This window comes from Mus caroli, unplaced genomic scaffold (assembly GCF_978045245.1).
Source record: "Mus caroli unplaced genomic scaffold, Mus_caroli_1 scaffold_7, whole genome shotgun sequence".
Lineage (NCBI taxonomy): Eukaryota > Metazoa > Chordata > Mammalia > Rodentia > Muridae > Mus > Mus caroli.
This window is the reverse complement of record NW_028227262.1, coordinates 48,896,906-48,903,123: the sequence shown is the minus strand read 5'-3', so window position 1 is coordinate 48,903,123 and position 6,218 is coordinate 48,896,906. Positions and strand designations below refer to the sequence as shown.

Genomic DNA, 6,218 nt, shown 5'->3' with positions numbered 1-6,218 from the left:
AAAATTTCTTCATTTTATGTGTGGATATTTTTCCTGCATCTGTGTATGTACAACACATGCATGTTTGGTGCCCATGAAGGCCAGAAGAAGGTGTTGGGTCCCGTGGAACTGGAGTTACAGATGTTTGGTGAGCCACCATGCTGGGAACTGAGCCCTACTCTCAAAAATGTTACTCTTTTTCTTTTTACTGGAATTAAAGACATTCCTGACACATTGCGAACAATTTCAACCACTGAGGAGCAATTTAGATGGGAATGAACCTTCTTGAACAATAGGAAGTGACATTTCAAAGGTGAGGGCAGCACACTCCATTCCTGAACTCTTAATTCTCATCCTAGCAAGAGGCATGGGCTTCCCTCAGTGCCTACATGGGTTTGGTGGTCTCTCTGTGCAGCACTGCATAGCTTAGGACAGCTCATTGCATCTATTGTTTTCATCGTGGGCTGTAATGGCTACAGACCGGTATGTCCTCATGACTTGGTTTGATCTCTAAGCTTCACCGCTGAGGTCATTAACATCCCTGCAGAGCTGGAACTGAAGTCTCAGTTACAGATGAGTTCTTCCTTGCCTGCCAAGTTGTCACAACATCACAAGGTACCAGTAACAATATCATCTTGTGTTTATAGTCTTATGATTAAGGATATAAAAGTGAACTGAACTGAAGAAAACGAATGCAAAATGTGAGGCTACTATCATAATTTACTGCATGGAAATGATATGGTATGCATAGATCTAAAATGGAATTTGCCTAATGTATAGTTTAAAAATCTGTTCAAGCAGAATGGATTACATTGATGGGATCTGCTGATTCTATAAACATACAAAATCTTCTGTAGTGGAGGGTTAAAATAATCATGGAAGATGGATCATTGACACGCTCTTAGGACCACGGATGGCACCAAGCGTTATAGAGCCGAAAAAGAAAAAAGGGGTGGAGTGGGGGCTCAGTCAGTCAAGTGCTTGCCACCCAAGCATGAGAGCTTGGATTCCCTGCATCCACACTCAAATGGGCATGGCAGTACACACCTGCAACCCCAGAACTGAGGCGGGGGGGTGGTTCAGATCAGGAGAACCTCTGGGGCTAACTGGCTAGCTACCCTAGAGAAACTGGTGAGCTCCGGGGAGGACACTGTTTCAAAAAAAAATAAAGTGGAGAGAGACTGAGAAAGACCCCTGACTTTGACCTCTGGGCTCCACATGCATGTATGTACATGCACGTGTACTTGCACATACACACAGATGAGCATGTATACACACATATGTACACAAATAAATAATGAGACCAGCTCTCACAGGGCACAATCGTCAACCTGCTTATGAGCTTAAAGGACACTGCAGTCATTATGGTGACTAGCTGGTTGGGTCAGTGATCCCTGTCTATAGCAAACACCTGAGATAAACAGCTTGTAGGGAGGAAAGGTCTGTCTTGGCTCACAGCTTTGAGGGTCCGGTCTACTCACTAGCTCTGTTGCTTCTGGGTGGTGAGTGTGCCAGCTTACAGTGGCAGGAAGTCATTGTAGAGCAAAGCCCTTCATGCAGGGCCAAGGAGCAGCAGACATGAAGAAGTGGCTAGAGAGCTACTACCCCCTTATAGAACTTACAGCCTTTCAGTGGTCCCTCTAGGGCAGGTCCATCTGTTCCCTTTCCACATAATTCTTCTAGTGTCCCACTATCAAAGACTATCAGGTTCTGGGGTACAGAGTGATCAGACCACAGGTGAGTTTAACCCACATGGCCTAAGCTGATTTTTGAATTAACAAAGACAATGGGTCTGACTGCTGGTGTCTTGCTGCAAGTCAACACAAGGCTACCAGACCACAGGGGCAGTCCATGCATCCAATAATCTCATCATGCAATTAGGCTTTAAGAAATGTCAGTTTCTTATAAATATCTTTGGTAAAGGAGCAAACAAACTTTCATGTTTATATCCATATCTCTTTAGTAGTCTGAGCCCTTTGAGGAGAGGTGCCTGTGCAATATTTTCTCCACACTCTTAAACATGCTAACAGGCCACACAGGAGGAAAGTCAGTGAATCACTCAGAAGGGAAAATCAAATAGCTACTACCTATAGTCTCAAGCCCAGTCCAATCAGATTAAAGACTTAACTACTAGAAGAAAATGTACAAAGATCTGTTTTCTAACCTAACTGGGGTTACTGTAGTCTTTCTTGATGGACTTCAGTTTGTTCTCTATTTATTTAAATTTGTTAAATTTAATTAAATTTCAATGATGACTTTTAAAAACAATAAAAGCCCTAACTCCAGAAAGAAAACCAAAAAAGTTTAATATTTTTTTAAAAAATTGAAACCTAGGTTTCATTGATATCACATGGAGAGTGAGCACTGTTTAGCACATTTTCTGCCTACTGAGTCAGTACAATGGTAAACCTCATCCAAAAGAAAGAATGGCCAGCCAACATCAGCATTTGACGCCCTCGGGAATCCTGGCCCCTTATTGAAAGCATAACATTCCCCTAGATGTTTGAGAGGACTGGGATTTCAAAATGCCTACGACAGTTTATGGAAACCACAGCTAAAGGGTAAGCACGCTCCTATGTACTCTGCTTGCAACAGGCAATTGCTAGCAGAGATCCCTAATAATTCTCAGGCCTAAGTCGTTCTCTCCCTAAAAGGCCGCACCAAACCTAATGGCTTCCAATTAATTTTTATTAAAGATCTATGCACACATTGCTTTCTGAGCTGCAGCCCACACACAAAAAATGGGGAGGGTATGAGTCAGGTTCTAGGTTTTCACTGGGCCTCTCTGAGCACAGGCCACACCCTTGTAGGAATGAGAAAAAGACGTCCCTCCCAGTGGATAAATTAGAAAAAGGCGCCTCCTTTGACGGAAAGAATTAGGAAATGGCGCTCATCCCCTGGGTGTGTGAGGCACAATATCTACTGGGTTTCCACATCTCTTGGTGCCTCTGACTGGAAGCCTTCAGCCTAGTCATGTGTGTGCAGTTGCCCCATATCCTCACGACACAAACCCTGCTTCTTGCAGTCCTTGCTTCCTGATGAGGCCTAATGGGGACGAGCAGATGGCTCCGTGGCTGTGCATGCTGAAGGGCTGGAGTTCCAGTTCCCGACACCCATAGGATGCCGAGTGGACATGATGGCGTGCCTGTGGCCCAAGCAGTGGAAGGGCGAGGAGGGGCCTTCCCAGAACAAGTTGGCTAGCTCTGCCACAAGCTTTGGGTTCAAGTGACAGAACTTGCCTCAATATTTAAGGTATAGAGCAACTGAGGAAGACATCCAATATCAGTCTCGGGCACACACACACACACACACACAAACACCTATGCACATGAAAATATACATGCATGCACTAAATACATACATACACTTGCGGAAAAAATAATGAAACTTTAGCAATAGGGGAGACTGTGCATTCATTTTGAGTAAATCCTCCTTGGAAGACCTGTGATATCAGGATCATTTGGACATCTAGGTGAAGGCATTATCATTCTAGAGCTCATATATACAAATATTTGATCATATATATATATCAAAGTGACAGTCAGCAAAAAGAAAATCTAGTAATCCAGATTTGGCCTTTTAACAGTTATTTTTCATAAGTTTTATTGGCACACAGCCATAGACTTTTACGTATTGTCTATGGTGGCCTTCATGCAACAGCAGAGTTGAGACACTGAGACCACATGGCTCAGAGAGCTTAAAATATTTCCCCCATGGCCCTTCACAGGGGAAGTTTAATGACACCTGTACAAGATTACCAAGTGGCATCAGCTAGATGTGGCTGTCACTTAACCTTTTGCCAAAACATCCTGAATGAATTGCAATGGACAATCTCTCAACACATTATTGCAATATTAATCTCTCAACACATGTCAAACTTCTACCTGGCAAAAGATATAGCTTTTGGAATGATAATTTATGGTCCCAAATGCAGCTCAGGCTCAATTAGAATTAGTGTCCATGAAACCAACAATATTTCTACAAAATCAACATGAAGTCATTTTCATTGTTGACCTATCTCCTCTTTAAACAAAGTATCTAAGTTGTAAGTACTTCCATCAAACAATGGAACAAAGATCTTTATACAGATGGGCATATTCCTGCCTTCCTTCCTAACACCTGTGGTTAGGGCATTGGATTTTCAGTACAGAAAGGAATATCTAATTCAAACTGCTGTTCTTCCTATTTGGCTGCTAGGGCACTCAGCTAAATTTAAAGTGCATTGAAGTAATTTCCCAATCTAATATAAGATCAAGCCACCTAAACTGTGTCTTGTTCTCTCTTCGCTTTAGTTAGCGTGCGTGTGTTTTTCTATTAACTTATTTTGCCACTACTTCATCTTTGAAAGGAGGATGTTTTTGTGTCTTGCATGATTTCTGTTCCCAGATCATCTTGGTCCAGGAACCCTGCAGCTAACAGTAGGGAAGTGTGTGCATCTTGGTTCTCTAGATCAGATTCAACACTCAGCTCCTCCCTCACTAATATGCTCTCTGTTGGTTTATTTAACATGTCTGAGTCTCAGTTCCCCATCCATAAACATCTGACATGCGGGGCTCCTAAGAGATAGAGGAGGAACACACGGGAAGTGTCCACTGGATATTATTATGCTTTGTATTCCTACTTGGTTTGTTTGCAACATTAAAACTCCATTTTGTTCTTAGAAATTAAAAGAGAGTTTGAGATGGTCTTGAAATGAGATGATATAGCCACTCGATTTCTTTCTTTCTTTTCTTTTCTTTTTTTTTTTTTTCTGTTTCAAAGATTTTATTGCAAGATGCTTTAATTAATTACAAGTTTATATTATAACTTGGTAAATTCAGTTGGGCAGCAAGTTGCTGCAAGTTGCTTATTCAAATTGTGATCAGATAACTCCGCATACAGAGCAAGGATCAGAAATACCTTACTGGCCAATAGGGTTAAGCCACTAAGTGGACCTTGATCATTTTATTTCAATAGATAGCAATACAGAAAGAGTTCTTCACATAGACTAGTGCCCATTTAACTCTCTCTGGCTATCACAACTGAGAAAGACACATTCACATAACTGGCTGAGCTTGAGCCTTCTTTGCAAGCAGCTTTAGATCTTGAATGCACTTGGCAATGGTCTCCTTTTCCTGCTGTGCAGAAATGCTCTTCACCACATGCTTTTCTACCCAGTCTATCATGTGTTCTTCCTCCTTGCGACGCATCATGTTCTGTACAGAGATGTGGTAGTCCAGGCGATTCTTTACCTCCTTATATGCTTTATGTAGCCGTTCCCGGTAAGTGACCTCCAAGGCCAGGGCAATGTTATTCCTCTGAACATCGAAGAGGTAATGGCGCTTCTGAGCCAGTGCCTGCTGTGCCTTCTCCATGTCGATTGCATCCTGGATTTGTTTCATGCTTGACTGCTTTACTTCTTCTAGTTGAGCAATTTTTTCCTCATTAAGTTTGTCAATAAATTCTCCAAAAGAGGGGCCATATTTCTTAATCACATAGACAATCAACCCTACTACTGATATGGTAGAGAAGGTCTCTGAGGTAATCACATATATTTCTTTGGATAGAAAATACAAGCTAAGTCCAGTTCCAAGCACATAGGGTCCTGTTACGCCAGTCTTAGGGTAAAGGAACTGGAAAAATTCCTCAGGAATCAGCCCAAGACGTACTTTTCCCCCATATTCAGGAAGAGGTGGTAGAGGGGCAAGGCGAGGCTGTCCTGTGTGAAAGACCCTTGTTGCCTGTAATACCCCTGGACCTAGGGCGGCCGCGTTCTTCAGACACGGGGCCGCTGTGGCGGCGGCAGAAAGCACCACCCGGGACAGCATTGTCTGCGAAGAGCGGGACAGCGGACTCCGTGTCCTGTGACCCCGACCCGAGTCTGTCAGGGGCAGGAACAAGATCTTTTTTGGTTTTTCGAGACAGAGTTTCTCTGTGTAGTTCTGGCTGTCCTGGAACTCACTTTGTAGACCAGGGTGGCCTCGAACTCAGAAATCCACCTGCCTCTGCCTCCTGAGTGCTGGGATTAAAGGCATGCGCCACCACGCCCGGCTTTCGATTTCTTTATAGTGTAATACACGTGAGAAGTTTTACATGGTTGGGGACTGGGCAGACGGCTGAATCAGATTGTCATGAAAACAGGAGAACCTGAGTTCAGTACCCAGAACTCATCAAAAGCAAGACAGGGTCGCACATGCCCTTATTACCACTGCTAGGGAGGCAGAGCTTCCCTGGCAAACCTGTTAGCCTAAATCAGTGAG

The 6,218-nt window shown here is 43.3% G+C and overlaps 1 pseudogene; it reads right to left on the bottom strand.

Moving 5' to 3' along the window:
• Positions 1-4,741: 4,741 nt before the first annotated feature.
• Positions 4,742-5,839, bottom strand: LOC147003869 (ATP synthase peripheral stalk subunit b, mitochondrial pseudogene; annotated as a pseudogene).
• Between the last annotated feature and the right edge of the window lie 379 nt (positions 5,840-6,218).